This window comes from Lepus europaeus, unplaced genomic scaffold (genome assembly GCF_033115175.1).
Source record: "Lepus europaeus isolate LE1 unplaced genomic scaffold, mLepTim1.pri SCAFFOLD_447, whole genome shotgun sequence".
Taxonomy (NCBI): Eukaryota; Metazoa; Chordata; class Mammalia; order Lagomorpha; family Leporidae; genus Lepus; species Lepus europaeus.
In genome coordinates, this window is record NW_026909323.1 from 43,752 (window position 1) to 62,120 (window position 18,369).

The 18,369-nt window shown below is 46.3% G+C and overlaps 1 long non-coding RNA gene across 3 annotated transcripts in view; it reads right to left on the reverse strand.

Moving 5' to 3' along the window:
• Window positions 1-17,830, reverse strand: part of LOC133755414 (uncharacterized) — a 60,083-nt gene extending 42,253 nt beyond the window's left edge. The window contains exons 1-4 of one of the 3 annotated variants that reach the window (XR_009865401.1): window positions 17,796-17,830; window positions 13,909-14,184; window positions 13,339-13,432; window positions 9,192-9,355 (exon numbers count right to left, since the gene is read on the reverse strand). This is a non-coding gene — a long non-coding RNA (uncharacterized LOC133755414). Of the gene's footprint in view, window positions 1-9,191; window positions 9,356-13,338; window positions 13,433-13,908; window positions 14,185-15,738; window positions 15,823-17,795 lie in introns of those variants that run through there. The other 2 variants (XR_009865402.1, XR_009865400.1) reach the window with 2 other exon arrangements.
• Window positions 17,831-18,369: the final 539 nt, after the last annotated feature.

Below are 18,369 nucleotides of genomic sequence, written 5' to 3' on the forward strand. Positions count from 1 at the left end.
CAAAATGGAAAAAAATAGAACTTGCTCATGGACTGCCAGAATTAGTATAATTAAAATACCTATAAAGCAACCTACAAGTTAAATTAAATTCCTATCAAACACCAATGACATTTTTTTTACAGAATGAGAAAATAATCTTAAATTCCATCAGAAATCACAAAATATCAATAATAGCCAAAATGATCCTGAGCAAAATAAAAAAAATCAACTTGGACACATCAGAATACCAGACTTCAAAGCTTACTAAAAAGCTATAGCAATCAAAGCAGCATGATCATGGAAAATTAATTAATCAATCCACACAGGGAGAGCCAACTGATTTTTCATGAAAGTGCCCAGACTATACATTGGAAAAAAGTATAATCTATTCAGTAAATGGTGCTGGCAAAACTGGATGCATATATGTAGAACTGAACGTTACACAACTATAAAAAAAATTGAAATGTTGTCATTTCTATCAAAATCGTTGCAACTGAAGGACTTCACGCTCAGTGAAATTATCCTGACACAGAAAGACAAATATTAGATGTTCTCCTTTATATATGGGAGCTAAAATTTTCTTTTTTAAAAAATCAGAAAATAACAAAAAAAATACAAAAAAGAAAATAATGCCTGTGTGCATCAGTATTGCTGCAAATACAGTTTTGTCACACTTTCTTTTATATCTTTGTCAAACAAATTCTTAAGAATGATATGCTGGCCAGCCTGTGGCTCAATAGGCTAATCCTCCACCTGAGGCACCAGCACACCGGGTTCTAGTCCCGGTCCGGGCACCAGATTCTGTCCTGGTTGCCCCTCTTCCAGGCCAGCTCTCTGCTATTGCCCAGGAGTGCAGTGGAGGAAGGCCCAAGCCCTTGGGCCCTGCACCCGCATGGCAGACCAGGAGAAGCACCTGGCTCCTGCCTTCGGATCAGCGTGATGCGCCGGCCACAGCGCGCCAGCCGTGGCGGCCATTGGAGGGTAAACCAACAGCAAAAAGGAAGACCTTTCTCTCTGTCTCTGTCTATCTACTCTGCTTGTTAAAAAAAAGAGAGAGAGAAAAAAAAGAATGATATGCTACTATAATTTTAATAACTCATGATCATTTTAAAATTTACTGTGTATGAGTGTAGTAGACATTTTTATATAAACCTCTGATTTAATAAATATAAATCTCGTAAGTACACCTTTTGGATTATAGCCGTTCTTTCCCCCATACCCTCTCTCCCACCCACAAACCATCCCAACTCCTACTCCCTCTTCCATCCCATTCTTCATTGAGATTCATTTTTAATTATCTTTACATGCAGAAGATCAACTCTATACAAAGTAAAGATTTCAACAGACTGCACCCACACAGACACACAAAGTTGAAAGTACTGTTTGAAGACTAGTTTTACCGTTAATTCTCATAGTACAACACATTAAGGACAGAGGTCCTACATGGGGAGCAAGTGCACAGCAACACCTGTTGTTGATGTAACAACTGACACTCTTACATTTGACGTCAGTGGGCACCCTGGGCTCTTGGTCATGAGCTGCCAAGGCTATGGAAGCCTCTTGAGTCCACAAACTCCAACATTATTTAGACAAGGCCATAATCAAAGTGCAAGTTCTCTCCTTCCTTCAGAGATAGATACTGACCTCTTTGACAGCCGTTTCTTTCCCCTGGGATCTTATTCCCAGAGATCTTTCGTGTGGGTGACTTTTTGCCACAGTGTCTTGGCTTTCCATGCCTGAAATGCTTCCATGGGCTTTTTAGCCAGATCCAAATGCCTTAACGGCTGATTCTGAGCTAGAATGCTGTTTAGGGTATTTGTCATTCTGTGAGTCTGCTGTGTGGCCTGCTTCCCATGTTGGATCATTCTCTCCTTTTTAATTCTATTACTATTAGCAGACATTTGGTCTTATTTTATGTGATCCCTTTGACACTTAATGACACTTACTAGTTAAAAGTGATCAGTTTAAGTACACAACTGATCCTAAAGATAGGACTTTTTTTGTTTGATAATTTTTATGGCCCTTGCCTATATTCTTCCTTACTAGCTGAACTCTTTATTGAGTGGAATATAAAGCTCTTAGGAGGCAAGTTAAAAAAAATACACTATTTCAAAAATAATAAAAGATTTAAAGAGAATGACAAGCCCTTACTTTCTAAATCTTTGGTTTGTTAAGAATAGTATACAAACTGAAATGTCTCTGTAGTGATTCTCAAAATCCAATAAAATCTCAATTATGAAAAAAAGCTTATCTCGAATTACTGTATTGCTCTGATGCTATTCAAGTTCACATACACGTGAAAACATACTCCCATTTTTCTTAATTAAAGGAAATAATCTAAAATAAATATTCATCACCAACTTAAAATGCAGCATAATAGCCTTTGACTGAGCACGCCAAGAAAGAACCATTCAGTCATTTACAGGCTATGTTTTTGTATTAATTAACCATTTTCAAATACCATAATATTAGTTGTGACATTATTCATTTAAAACCCCTTAACCTTATACACCAAGTAACATGCAGGTATTTTTACTTGCATTTTATCCACAAGAGTTGTACATATGTACGGGCTAGTGTGACATTTCAATACTTATATAAAATTTGTACTGATCAAATCTACATTTCTCTTTGGACATTATTTTATGCTTAGAGCCTTGAGCTCGTTTACTTGGTTTGCTAATAAAAGATCTAACAGAGATTACTGTGAGCTACACACAGCCCACTGTGTGACTCTAGGAAATGACTCAATGATCTACTGCCACTGGGATACAGCATCATCCGTAAACCATTTTTTTTTCCACCTAGTTTTAATATTGCAATTGGTTTCAAAGGCAAAACACAGAGAAACAATAAAGGGGAGAAGGGGAGAGATGAAGAGAGAAAGATACCCACCCGTCTAGCAGTTCATTACCCAAATGCCTACAGTACTCAAGGGCTGATCTGACCCAGGCTGAGCTGGGAGATGGTCTCCAACATGGTAGCAAGAATCCCACTACTTAAACCATCCCTGCTGCCACTGGTATCCTGAGCATTGTCTTTCCCACTATGCCAAACATCCATCCTTCAAAACCTTTCCGACATAGCCTCATATAGCCCTGGCTTCCAGAGAAGGTGGCCACAGTCCCCTGTCTTGACCCCATCACTGCATGGTCTCCTACTCCCCAATCACCATACATGCCTCCATGTGTGCCTCCCACAACCTCCCTAACTTCAACCAGCCCATTGTCTTCTCTGGCACAAGGGCCATATCATAATACAGCTTCAGATATCTGTATGTGGATATTCAGTTTGTTTCTGCCTGAGATATTGGTACCCAGGTCTGTTGAGTGTACACTTAACAACCCCAGTGTGCAATGAGGCCCAGTGTCTCCTGGGGACCTAGTACCACAGATAGAACAGAACATCAGAGCACTGAAGCTAGGACGGAGGCACGGGGCTCAGACCATGAGCCAGCAGTAAGGGCCAACCTGGCTTCTGCCAGCTTCTGCCAAGCTCCTGGTCAACTCCAGCCACAGCATCTGTTTAACGGATCCAACTGAAGACACTGGGAACCCTGGCCCACCAGGGCTGCCAAACATGCAGTCACTGGATGAAAGGGCCCACATCTGAGGCAGAAGCAACCTGGCTATCCACATGTCCAAAACAGAAACTGCGTCACTATTACATCACATATTAAAATCAACTCAAAATGAACTGAAAGTCCACACAGAAGATCTGAACCCTTACAAATTATAAAATAGAAAAACCCTTGACTTTAGCCTCAAGAGTGGTTGCTCATGTGTTAACAATTAAGCACAGAGAGCAAAAGCAAATACAAGGAAATGAAACTACAACAAACTAGTAAAGTAGTAAAGCAAAGATCAATGAAATGAAAAGGTAAACCAATGAATAGGAGAGAATGTTAGTGAACCAGATGTGCGATCAAGGGAGTAATACAAGGAATGTGCACCACTAAGAAGCAAAGAATACAATTAAAAATGGACAAAGGACTGAATCAATGTTTTCCAGCAAAGACATACAATGTGCCCAGTGGGTATGTGAAAAAGTTCTGAACATTGCTAACATCAGCAAAATGCAAATCAAGATGACAATGGTTATTATCTCCTATCTGTTAAATGGCTACTGTTAAAAAGTTACAAGATAACAAGTATTGGGCACAACGTAGAAAAAACGAACACACATTATTGGAGGGAATGCACGTTGTACCGTCCATTATGAAAAACAATATGGAAGTTCCTCAAATACAATTTAAAAAGGAACAACCTTTATTGACCATGAATCCAAAAGAAAATCATCATCTCAATGAACTGTCTGCACCCCCACATCACTTCAGCATCATTCACAATTCCACAATATGGAAATAATCCAAATGTTTGTTGAGGGACCCATAAGGGAAAATGGGATATACACACAGTGCCATCCTCGCCAAACCTTAAAAAGAAAGGAAATATTACTACTTGTCACAGATGCATCCAAAAGTATGGCACTATAGGACATTACCATGAGGGAAACAAGACACAGAAATAAGCAATACTACATGATCACACTTACATGTGGAATATACAAAGTCAAACTAACAGTCAGAGAGTAGGATGGTGTCTGTGATGAACTGGGAGCATGAAACTGAAGAGAGGGTACTCAAACGATACAAATATATGGTTATGGGGCTGGAGCTGGGGTGTAAAAAAAGCTTGAGCCTCCACCGGGACTGCCAGCATCCTGTATAAGCACCAGACCAAGTCCCAACGGCTCCACTTCCCATTCACCTCCTCGCTAATGTGCCTGGGAAAGCACTAGAAGATGATCCAAGGACGTGGGCCCCAGTGCCAAAGTGGGAGACCTGGGGCCCAGCCCTGCCACTGAGGACATTTGAGGAGGGAAATAATGCATGAGATGAGATATCCCTCATCCTCTCGCTCACCCTGTTTATCTCTGCCATACTCTCTTTCTCCCTCTCTCCCCTTTTCTCTGTTTCCTGCCTTTCAAATGAAATTTGCAGGGGTCAGTACCATGGCTCACTAGGTTAATCCTCTGCCTGCGACGCCCAGCATCCCATTTGGGCACCGGTTCTAGTCCCAGTTGCCCCTGTTCAGGTCCACCTCTCTGCTGTGACCCAGGAGGCAGTGAAGGATGGCCCGGGGGCTTGGGCCCCTGCACCCGCATGGGAGACCAGGAGGAAGCACCTGGCTCCTGGCTTCGGAATGGCCCAGCTCTGGCCATGGCGGATATTTGAGGACTGAACCAACAGAAGGAAGACCTTCCTCTCTGTCTCTCTTTCTCTGTCTATAACTCTACCTGTCAAACAAACAAACAAAAAATCAAATTTGCAGTTATTACAAGATACAGTTTTGTAACTCTAATATATACCCTAGGGAAACAGTTCATATTCTATTCTGTACTTGTAACTGCCTAGGTCAGTATTCTTTTTTTTTTAACTTTTATTTAATGAATATAAATTACCAATGTACAGCTTATGGATTTCAATGGCTTCCTCTTCCCATAATTTCCCTCCCACCCGCAACCCTCCTCTCTCCCGCTCCCACTTCCCTTTCATTCACATCAAGATTCATTTTCAATTCTCTATATACAGAAGATCAATTTAGTATACATTAAGTAAAGATTTTAACATTTGCACCACATAGAAACACAAAGTGAAACATACTGTTTGAGTACTAGTTATAGCATTAAATCACAATGTACAGCACATTAAGGACAGAGATCCCACATGAGGAGCAAGTGCACAGTGGCTCCTGTTGTTGACCCAACAAATTGACACTCTAGTTCATGGTGCCAGTAACCACCCTAGGCTGTCGTCATGAGTTGCCAAGGCTATGGAAGCCTTCCAAGTTTGCCGACTCTGATCATATTTAGACAAGTTCATAAAAGACAGAGTGAGGATAGTAACCAATGATCCTAAGAGTGGCATTTACCAGGTTTGAACAATTATACAGCATTAAGTGGGGAAGAGGACCATCAGTACACACAGGTTGGGAGTAGAACCATTGGAGGTAGAGTAGAGGTTATGATTACAAAGGAATGAGGCCCAAGTACACTAGACAGGGTCTAGAACAAAGGACAGAGTCATTATTAGAGGAGCTAAGAAAGGTGCTAAGCTACAATTAAGTTTTCTGATTGAAAGGCAAATAGAACCTGATAGAAGGGGCTTGATAATAATCTGGTGGGATTTAGGCCTTGTAAGTTAAGAGGCCCAGACCTATCTATCTCTTCACATGGGGTATATCCTAAGGGAGGTGTGAACCTCCTAGGGGAAGGCACTCTGTTGACTTTCATCACTTGGCTGGCCTGGGAGGAGAGCTGGCCAGGTAAAGGCAGGGGGCATCTCTAACAAGAAATTTACAGTTCTGCCTGCAATGTTGCTGACCCTACTTGACCATCCCCTCAGCTGCAGTGGTCACTTTGGAAGTTGGGCTGAGTGAAGGGCTTTTCAGCTTAGAGCCAATAAGATCTGTGGCTCTGACCTGGGCATCCTTCGACTCCAGGGCAGGTCCATTTCCAGTGATCCAACTCTTGGCAGAGCTGCCAAGGCTCTTCACAAGTTAACTTCTGCTGAAGCCCAGGCTTACCACATGGAAAGCCACTGAAGTAGACTGGCCTGTTGGGTCTCCTTGAGGGCAGATCACTGTACAGATCAGCCATTAATAGGCCTGCCACTCATTGCTTCTGATGCCTAGCTTTCTTTGCCTCCTGGTTTTTGTTAAAGCAGACCAGAGGATGCAAGTCAAGGGAGTGCCCAAGTCCCATCTCTAATCTTCGGTGGCCTGAACTACAAGTCTATAGTCAAAGACATGTTCTGTAGTAGTTTTTCTAAGGTAAACAATGCCCATGAGGAAAATTATATTCTCACTTAAAAACTTTCTTTCCCTTTGGTCTGAAAGGGAGGTTTTTTCTACTTACTGTTCACTTCGCTGATGGCGAAGTAAATCTAGCTATGAGATTATTATTTAACCTCTTATTTTGGCTATGCTATTACAGAAAAATATTAGCCATCTCTTTTATAAGGTCTAAAGATTAAATTGTGTGTCCTACAGATTCCTTTATAATAGAATTAGTTTCCTACCTTGAGGAGAATAGAGAAATGAAAGAACAAGTTGGGCTTAGAATAGAGAAATGAGGGAACAAGTCCTAGATCGCTTGCTGACAATACCAATATTACATGAATACTTAGCAAATAGTTTCAACCATTAGATAACAACTTAAGAAAATATTTACCAGAAGGTCCAATGCCTTCTATAAATTTTAAGAATCATGTATTTGGAAACACCTCTTAAATATCTAACATGGTGTAGTTTGTTTAACCAGTGAACTTTAGCACAAACATATAAAATGTTTTTAGTTTCTTTCTACCAACACGTTTAAAACATATGATACACAGATTCAGGTCACACGAATTAAAATGTATCTTTGATTAATTTTAGCAGCTTAAATTTATGGACAATCTTATCTATAAGCCAATTAAAATGAAATTCTTAATAAAATTTCCCCATGTGGACATACAATATGTACACACATATAACATAACATAATAGACCAGTATAGCAATTTTAATAATAGCTTTTAAAATCTTTAACTCTTTTTGTAGATTGCCAATTGGTTTGAATTGCTTTTTGTTTTTAGTAACCACAGTTAACCATACTTTCTCTCAGTTGGTACTGTTAATACATTATTGGCTTCATCTGTTTACAGAGCCATCCCAAAGTGCTGAATACAATAGAAGTGGCTGGAAAAAGTCCATAGGAACCTATAGGAGGACAGCTAAACACAGAACCAACAACGCTTTAGTTTTATGAGCAGCAAATCATATATAACTGTGGATGACAAAAGACTTTAAGTTCCCAAGTTTAAAATTGTAAACTCTTCAACCAACAAGAGGCACTTGATTACTTCACAGTAGTTTTGAAAGCACCTATAGGATTTTACAAGTATTTAACCCTTTAGGCCTGTGGGGCTTTCTCATTAAGATAACTATCATGGTAAAAACACTATAAAAAGCATATAGGAGTGTCAATCAGAGGGCAGGTACGGTAGAAGAATTACCACTACCAATAAATACAGCTGCTACAGCTGTAATTATTGAATGCAGAAAGTATGTATACCTTAAATAAAAGTTGTCTGGGAAAATACATAAATAAATAAAATCTAAAAAATTTACAAAACACAGTAAAAGTGATGAATTTGTTAAGTGGCCTCATTGTACTAATCCTTTCATAGTGTACTGTAAGTACCAGGAGAGTCAAACGGTTTGTCGGAAAATGCAATATAGAGATCAGACTCATACTGAAACACAGATTACGTGCCTTGAACAGATAGAATTTTTGTTTCTCAGTTACACTGTGAAAAGGCTGGAAAAATAAAGCATTCAAAAATAGGTTCCTAAACTTAAAATGCATCCTTAAAGTTAAGGACCTTAGGTTAATATTGTGGGGTTTTGGTAGGCTTCATGGGACAGAAATGATTGTTAAAACATTCATGATTGGGGCTGGCACTGTGGCATAGCGGGCGAGGCCACCAATGGCATCCTACACGGGCACCAGTTCAAGTCCTGGCTGCTCCACTTCCGATCCAGCTCTCTGCTATGGCCTGGGAAAGCAGTAAAAGACGGCCCAAGTCCTTGGGCCCCTGAACCCACGTGGGAGACCCAGAAGAGGTTCCTGGCTCCTGGCTTCACACTGGCACAGTTCCGGCCTTTGCAGCCAACTGGGGAGTGAACCAGCATGTGGAAGACCTCTGTCTCTCCTGTGAGCAGGAACTTCCTTTCTGGATGACTAGATCCATTTTCTCAGCTCCTAGCCACCAAGTAGAACTACAAATCCAGAAAATAACACAAGAAACCTGGAGATTAACACACAGTCACTGGGCATTGTAATTGCCCACCCGGCAGAAGATGACTCACCTGCTGGTTCACCCATCCTGGCATGACAATTCAGCCAGGTAGGCTCATTCCGTCTGGAACCGTATGTGATACCTCTGAGCACATACACATTTTACGATATACAATTTAAAACCTAATAGAACATGTGGTATGAAATTTATAATATATAATACAAATTGAATATACGGCATTCAATTTATAACATACAATAGAATACACAATTTATTCTTCCTTTCCCCTGGCTCCTGAAGGCCCAAGTGCCCCCTGCCTGTGGCCAGGGCTGTCATATGATACGCACAAACATTTCAAGAAGACTCACCAGGCGAGGAGGGACAAACCTGAGGGTCCTGTTGAATCTACTGCCACTCCTCCGACACCGGCAGCCCGGCCCTTCCTGCAGGTGTTGCTCTTGGCTGCTCACCTCCTTGTTCGAAGGCTTAGCGCCAGTGCTCAGCACATGTTCCAACAAAGAACTCCACGACGCTGGATGCCAAGAAGAGAAAAGGGAAAGAGCAACACTGAGCACCCTTTTTATAAACTCAGTATTCGACAGCATGTGTCAATTCTGATTGGATTCCTTTCAGGCGCCAACCAATCAGAAAACAAAGACCAAGCACGCGCAGGCTTGCACACGGGCTGTGGCTCCAGGCTTCTCCAGAGCTCCTGCTGTCTGTACCAAGTAGACAGCGAGGCCAGGCTCCAGTGCGATAGGGTCACAGGGCAGTACTTTGCTTCACTTTTGTCATGGAATTTATTCCACCATTCGATTTAAAATTTGACAGAGTTTTTCTCTTTACATACAGTACATACTCCTCTGATTTTCTCCCTAGAGTGTTCAAATAAAGTAAAACTGCTTTTCTATGACTCACGCATTGGGAGTGGTTTTTGTTTTTCAATGACTGGATTACAGAAATAAAACAAGTAGTTCCAGACGGGCAGATGGAAGACCTCTGGATCTCGATATTCTCTCTCTCTCTCTCTCTCCCCCTCTCCCTCTCCCTCTCTCTCTCTGAATTTCAAATAAATAAGATCTTCAAAAAAAAATTAAAAATTAAGAAAAGGAAGACATAGCTATAAATAAAATACTACATTGAGGCCAACTACTACAATTCCTTTAGAATCTGATATAATATGCATTACATACACCCTATTAACACAGATTTTGAAAAAAAAATTTAACTCACGCTAAGAAAAGGTGTTGGTACCCATTCTTTCTCTTCTGCCTTACAAACGTTCCGTGTGGTATTATCTATGACTGACACATGAGGAAATCAATGTAGTCTATTTATTCAGACACTTGGGTACCCACTCGCACAGGGACTTGAGACACCTGTGATCTACAGAGTTCTCCACTGAACACAGGTCTGCTCCCCAACCTCTGCCCTCCACAGTCTAGCCCTGCATTTAACAGATGGAGCATGTTTGAACTAAATAAACCGTGTCTTCCACAAAGCATGATAGCATACATAAAGGTAGTGTCTGAGGTCCCTCTTGACATTTTCTACGTGCACGTTATCACGTTGGTACTTTTTCTCTCCTTTCTCAACGTTAGAGACAAACTGGGAGGAAGTCAAACTATCCCTAATGGCAGAGGACTGATCCCTGTTAAATATCAGAGTGGAAAAAGAGAGGGAGGAGATGTACAGTTCGGCACATGCTCACCCAGACTTGCCCTTAATGGTAGAGCTAGAAACGTGCCAGGGGATTCCAATTCAATCCCATCAACGTGGCATGTACCAATGCCATCTTACTAGTCTAAAGGGATCAGTTTCAGTACATAATTGATCATGAGAGGATTAAATGTCAAAAAGATCACATAAACAAGTCTACTGTATGCTTCTACTAATTGATAGAATTAAAAAGGAGAAAACAATCCAACATGGGAAGCAGGCTACACAGCAAACTCATAGAATGGCCAAAGCCCAAAACAGCACTCTGGCCTCCGAATCAGCCCCTAAGGCATTTGGATCTGGCTAAAAAGCCCATGAGAGTATTTCAGGCATGGGAAGTCAAGACACTCTGGCAAAAGAAAAAAGTGACCTAAATTTAAGAACACTGTGAGTGAGACCCCAGAGGAAAGAACAGGCCAGCAAAGAAGGAGGTACTTTTCTCTGAAGGGAGGAGAGAACTTCCACTTTGACTATGGCCTTGTCTAAATAAGATCGGAGTTGGTGAACTCCAGAGGAACTTCCATAGCCTTGGCAGCTCATGACAAGAGCCTCTGGTGATCACTGACGTCATCAATAAGAGTGTCAATTGTTAAATCAACAACAGGAGTCACTGGGCACTTACTCCCCATGTAGCATCTCTGTCCTTAATGTGTTGCACTCTGGGAATTAATAGTAAAACTACTACTCCAACAGTACTCTATACTTTCTGTGTCTGTGTGGGTGCAGTCTGCTAGAATCTTTCCTTAGTATATACTAATTTGATCTTCTGAACATAAAGAGAACTGAAAATGAATCTTGATGAAGAATGGGATGGGAAAGGGAGTGGGGGATGGGATGGTTGTGGGTGGGATGGATGTTACTGGGGGAAAAGCTGCTATAATCCAAACGTTGTACTTTGGAAATGTATATTTATTAAATAAAAGTTGAAAAAATACTCCTGTTGCTGACTTAACAATTTGACACTCTTGTTTATGGCGTCAGTAATCACCCTAGGCTCTAGTCATGAGTTGCCAAGGCCATGGAAGCTTTTAGAGTTCGCTGACTTTGATATTATTCCGATAGGGTCATAGTCTAAGTGGAAGTTCTCTCCTCCCTTCAGAGAAAGGTACCTCCTTCTTTGATGGCCCCGTTCTTTCCACTGGGATCTCACTCACAGACATCTTTCATTTAGGTCTTCTTCCTTTTTTTCTTTTCCATGGTATCTTGGCTTTCCATGCCTACAATACTCTCATGAGCTCTTCAGCCAGATCCGAATGCCTTAAGGGCTGATTCTGAGGCCAGAGTGTTGTTTAGGACGCCTGCCATTCTATGAGTCTGCTGTGTATCCCGCTTCCCATGTTGGATCATTCTCTCCCTTTTTGATTCTATCAGTTAGTATTAGCAGACACTTGTCTGGTTTGTGTGATCCCTTTGACTCTTAGACCTATCAGAGCCATCAATTGTGAACTGAAATTGATCACTTGGACTAGTGAGATGGCATTGGTACATGCCACCTTGATGGGATTGTATTGGAATCCCCTGGCACATTTCTAATTTCACCATTTGGGGCAAGTCCGATTGAGCATGTCCCAAATTGTACATCTCCTCCCTCTCTTTTTCCACTCTGATATTTAACAGGGATCAGTATCTGTGTATGTTGGTACAGTAGAGCATATGTGTAGTTTCTCAAATGGTAGCATCAACAGGAATAGAACAAAATTTTTCAAGTTAAAATAGAAGTCAAAAGATCTATTAAAAAAGAAAAAGGAGAATAAATGTATTTAAAACTATTTTGGAAAATAAGAAAACAAGTATTCAAAATCAATCCTATGAATACCCCTTTTTATGCCAGCTTACCAACAGAGGACGTATATGCTCATATAATCATAGGCTCAACTAACAGGTGATCCTTAACACTTTATAAGCATTTACCCACCTACTTAAAAACTTTTCATAACAAAATAAATAGCTTTCTGGGCCGCTGTTGTGGGTCAGTGGGTTAATCCTCTGCCTGCAGAGCCTGCATCCCATGTGGGCGCCGGTTCTAGTCCCAGCTGCTCCTCTTCCGATCCAGCTCTCTGCTATAGCCTGGGAGAGCAGGGGAAGATGGCTCAAGTCCTTGGGCCCCTGCAGTCGTGCAGGAGACAGGAAGAAGCTCCTGGCTCCTGGCTTCGGATCGGCACAGCTCCAGCCGCTGCAGCCATTTGGGGAGTGAACCAGAGGACGGAAGACCTTTCTCTCTGTCTCTCCCTCTCACTGTCTGTAACTCTGCCATCAGTGTCACCTATAAACTTTCTCGACTTCTCTCCATTTTCAGCATGAGCAGATGTGAGCTAAGCAGATTTGAAGCCAGGAGCCTGCAGCTTCCTCCAGGATTCCCAAACAGTTGCAGGGGACCAAAGACTTGGGCACTCTTCTACTGCTGGGCCAGGCCACAGCAGAGCTGGAACAGAAGTGGAGGTGCTGGGACTCGAACCACCACCCAAATGGGATGCTAGTACTGCAGGCAGCAGCTTCATCCACTATGCCATGGCTCGGCCCGCCCCCACCCCCAAATGCCTAGGTTGTTCCACTCGTGATCCAGCTGGCTGCTAACAAGCCTAGGAAAGCAGAGCAAGAGGCCCAAGGACTTGGGCACCCGAACCCACACTGGAGTCCTGGATAAAGTACCTGGCTTCTGCTTCAGCCTGGCCCAGCCCCAGGACATCGTAGCCACCTGGGGTGTGAACCCACACACTGAATCTCTCTCTGCCACGGCCTCGACTGTAACTGCCTTTCAAACCAATCTTTGACAAGAAAAAAAAATCCAGTACTTACCATGAGGTGTCAGAACCTTGGACAGGCTGCAACAGAGCACAGAGGGATTCTTGGAGTTTCTCTAAGCTTCTGCTTTCTAGTCCTTGTGTGCGGTCTGTGAAAATTCACCGGATTACATGCAAGTTAATTCACGTGCCCCAGGCCAGTTTTCCCGCACACACATTACAGTTCAGAACAACCCAGGAAAGAGAGGCCAGAAGTCAAGGCCGCTTCTCACGGACGCGGCCAAGACTGCTTGCGGCCAGGGCCAGGAAACCCCCAAAACAGAACCCGGGCCATGGGAAAAGTCCTTCCTCTCCCAGTCCCCGCTTCCACCCGCACTCCGGCACTCCTGTCACACTCGCCCTCCCTTTACGCTGCCCCACACACTGTTCTTCCCCTTCCTTCCATGCCACCCCACCTTCACGCCACCTTTTCCTTCCCCCCCCTTCCTCTCTCCTCCCGAATCTCCCTTGGCCGCCTCTCTCCTCCTCCTGTCCCCTCCAGCCCTCACATGCACACCCCTTGCCCGCTATCTGCACCCCAGGCCCCACCTACCTCGCAACAGGAAGGCCATCACGCCCAACTCACCAAAGAACAAGCCCTTCTGCTCCTCTGGAACAGCAACCAAGTCCCGAAGGGTAGTCTTCCGGAAGCTGCCGAAGAAGAAGACCACGCCTACCAATGTCCACAAGTGCAAGGGAACTGCCGCGGCCGTCTCGGGCGGCAGCCTCTCTGATTCAGGCCTGACCCTGGGGACTGTGGGTCTCCCTCAGGCTCCGCCAGCAGCATCGAGGACAGCTCTTCAAGGCTTGAACAGGCTTTTGGGCAGGAACAGATGAGGCGCAGACTTGCATCTGAGGATGGCTGAGCAGGAGATGAGTACAATGAGTACAATTCCTGGTTACAGCACAGCACGCAAATTCACTCCCCACAGTCGGCCACTATGGTGCTTGGTTCGCATCTGCACGCAGCTCCATTCAGTGTGGGGTGCCCAAGACCCAATTCCAGTCCCTCTACTCCAGGTTGGGACCCAGGGAGGCAGCAGCTGCTGATGGCCCTGGTACTAGGACCCTGCCTCCTTCCCTGCTGGGAGTCGTGAATGGAGTTCTTGCCTCCTGGCTTCTACCTGGCCCGGCACTGGCCTTTGAAGCGGCTAGGGGAGAGAAGCAGTGCATGGGGCATCGCAAGCACTCTTGCTCTCTCTCAGTGATCACTCATCTGGTGGTTCTCCCCCCTCCCAGGTGGCTACAAAGCCCAGGGCTGGGACAGGCTGAAATAGAAGCCAAGGACTCTATCTGGTGCTCCATTCTGAAAACCTGCCACTGTGCCTGGGCTACTGAATACTGGCTCTGGATCTGCTCAGCTCCTGAGTTGAGCCAATTTGGGGAGGACCAGCAGACGTAAGACTTACTTTCTCTTTCGATATCGCTCTCTCTCTCTCTCTCTGAATTTCAAATAAATAAGATCTTCAAAAAACTAAAATAAAAAATTAAGAAAAGGAAGACATAGCTATAAATAAAATACTACATCAAGGCCAACTACCAGAGTTTATATCGAACTTGATACTATATGCATCACCTAGCCTATTAACACAGAACTCCGGTGTGAAGGAGAGTTAAAATCCATGATTTGAAAACCCTTCCTAAAAGGAGATGAAGGAGAAAAATCTTCCATCTTATCCCATCGGACCAACATTTTTCCAACATCCACAACAAGCACATCATAAAGAAAAGGCACATACGTATCTGTCATGACTGCGGTGTCACTTTCCTCAACAAAATATTACCAAACGCGCTCCAGAAGCACAACCAAAGCTTAGCACGCTGGGTGCAACGGAGCAGTACTCCGGGAATGCAAGGATGGCTACCATACACAATCAATATATCACAGAACAGAACATACATGGGGAAAGCCCACAAAGTATCCCTATTGACACAGAAAACCTAGTTCACAAAAACTCCCACTACTTTGGCGATATTAAAAAAAAAAAAAAGAAAAAGAAAAAGAAATCATCAAATCAGGAACAGAAGGTAAACCTCGGCCTGACAATGGCCTCTCACTGAAAACCCACAGAAGGCTAACCTCACACCAAATGCCAGTCAGCCAGAAACTGTCCTCCTAGACCAGGAAACAGACGAGCGTTTTCGCTCTTATTCCTCCCCGTCAACAGGCTCGGGGGTCTAGAGCAGGGCGGCCGGGCCATCCAAACGCAAACAGGAGTGCGGGGCCGCTCCGGCAGGAGACGGAGCCACCTCTGCTCTCGCACAGCTGCTCGCACACTGGGGAAAGTTCCAGACCGACCATCTGCACACCAAGACCGCGACTCCACCCGCGCCTTCGGGACCTGAGAGCAACAGGCACGCGGGCAGGGAAGACTCCCAGCGGGAAACCCCAGCAGCCCCGCATCGCATCACTCACCGCCAAGGGGGCCTGGTCTGCTGGCTGGACAGAGGCCCGCGAAGGCCGCTGCTTCCACGAGGGGCCGAAGAAGAGAACTGCGCCTGGGAAACGGCGTGGCAGCCTCGGGCCGCAGCCTCTCTGAGCCCGGCCTGAGCCCGGGACGCTGGGTCTCCCGCAGGCTCCGCCGGCAGCCTGGAGGACGGCTCGCAAAGGCTCGCGAAGGCTCGCGAGGGCTCGCGCGGGCTCTGCAGCAGGAGCGGACGGGACGCGGCGAGGACTCCCACCTGAGCACCGCGGGGCACCAGCGGCCACTTCCGGGTCCCAGCGCCAGGCGCAGGCGCACTCCCCACGGGCGGCCGCCATGGCGCCACGGGACGCGCCTGCGCGCTGCCGGCCGCGTCCAGCGTCCGACGCCCCAGGGCCGCTTGCAGTGCGGCCTCTCCAGCCTGTGACCCAGGGACCACGCACGCCTCCCTGCCTCCTGGGCGCCCTGAATGGAGGTCAAGCCTCCTGGCTTCTGCCTGGCCCGGCGCTGGCCGTGCAAGCCGCTTGGGGAGAGAAGCAGAGCATGGGGCATCGCGAGCACTCTTGCCTCTTGCTCTCTCTCCAGGATCGGCCATCTGGGGGTTCAACCCCCAGGTGGCCACTAAGGCCGGGGCTGGGCCAGGCCGAAGCAGAAGCCAGGGGCTGTATCCCGTGCTCCACTCTGCAATCAGGGGCCTGAGTCCTGGGGCCGTCTCCCTCTGCTTTCCCAGGCATGTCAGCAGACAGCTGGATCCCACGGGGAAAGGCTCCCAGGAGGGGCTGGCGCTGTGGGGGAGCGGGTAAAGCCACCGCCCGCAGCGCCCACATCCACATGGGCGCCGGTTCGAGTTCCCGGCTGCTCCATTTCCAGTGCAGCTCTTTGCTGTGGTCTGAGAAGGCAGCAGAAGTGGGCCCAAATACTTGGGCACCCGCACCCATGCAGGAGACCCCGGGGAGGCTCCTGGCTCCTGGCTTCAGATCCGCTCAGCCCCGCCCATTGCAGCCAATAGGGTAGCAGACCAGCAGATGGAAGACCTCTGGATCTAGATATTCTCTCTCTCGCTCGCTCTCTCTCTCTCTGAATTTCAAATAAATAAGATCTTCAAAAAACTAAAATAAAAAATTAAGAAAAGGAAGACATAGCTATAAATAAAATACTACATCAAGGCCAACTACCAGAGTTTATATCGAACTTGATACTATATGCATCACCTAGCCTATTAACACAGAACTCCGGTGTGAAGGAGAGTTAAAATCCATGATTTGAAAACCCTTCCTAAAAGGAGATGAAGGAGAAAAATCTTCCATCTTATCCCATCGGACCAACATTTTTCCAACATCCACAACAAGCACATCATAAAGAAAAGGCACATACGTATCTGTCATGACTGCGGTGTCACTTTCCTCAACAAAATATTACCAAACGCGCTCCAGAAGCACAACCAAAGCTTAGCACGCAGGGTGCAACGGAGCAGTACTCCGGGAATGCAAGGATGGCTACCATACACAATCAATATATCACAGAACAGAACATACATGGGGAAAGCCCACAAAGTATCCCTATTGACACAGAAAACCTAGTTCACAAAAACTCCCACTACTTTGGCGATATTAAAAAAAAAAAAAAGAAAAAGAAAAAGAAATCATCAAATCAGGAACAGAAGGTAAACCTCGGCCTGACAATGGCCTCTCACTGAAAACCCACAGAAGGCTAACCTCACACCAAATGCCAGTTAGCCAGAAACTGTCCTCCTAGACCAGGAAACAGACGAGCGTTTTCGCTCTTATTCCTCCCCGTCAACAGGCTCGGGGGTCTAGAGCAGGGCGGCCGGCCATCCAAACGCAAACAGGAGTGCGGGGCCGCTCCGGCAGGAGACGGAGCCACCTCTGCTCTCGCACAGCTGCTCGCACACTGGGGAAAGTTCCAGACCGACCATCTGCACACCAAGACCGCGACTCCACCCGCGCCTTCGGGACCCGAGAGCCACAGGCACGCGGGCAGGGAAGACTCCCAGCGGGAAACCCCAGCAGCCCCGCATCGCATCACTCACCGCCAAGGGGGCCTGGTCTGCTGGCAGGACAGAGGCCCGCGAAGGCCGCTGCTTCCACGAGGGGCCGAAGAAGAGAACTGCGCCTGGGAAACGGCGTGGCAGCCTCGGGCCGCAGCCTCTCTGAGCCCGGCCTGAGCCCGGGGACGCTGGGTCTCCCGCAGGCTCCGCCGGCAGCCTGGAGGACGGCTCGCGAAGGCTCGCGAGGGCTCGCGCGGGCTCTGCAGCAGGAGCGGACGGGACGCGGCGAGGACTCCCACCTGAGCACCGCGGGGCACCAGCGGCCACTTCCGGGTCCCAGCGCCAGGCGCAGGCGCACTCCCCACGGGCGGCCGCCATGGCGCCACGGGACGCGCCTGCGCGCTGCCGGCCGCGTCCAGCGTCCGACGCCCCAGGGCCGCTTGCAGTGCGGCCTCTCCAGCCTGTGACCCAGGGACCACGCACGCCTCCCTGCCTCCTGGGCGCCCTGAATGGAGGTCAAGCCTCCTGGCTTCTGCCTGGCCCGGCGCTGGCCGTGCAAGCCGCTTGGGGAGAGAAGCAGAGCATGGGGCATCGCGAGCACTCTTGCCTCTTGCTC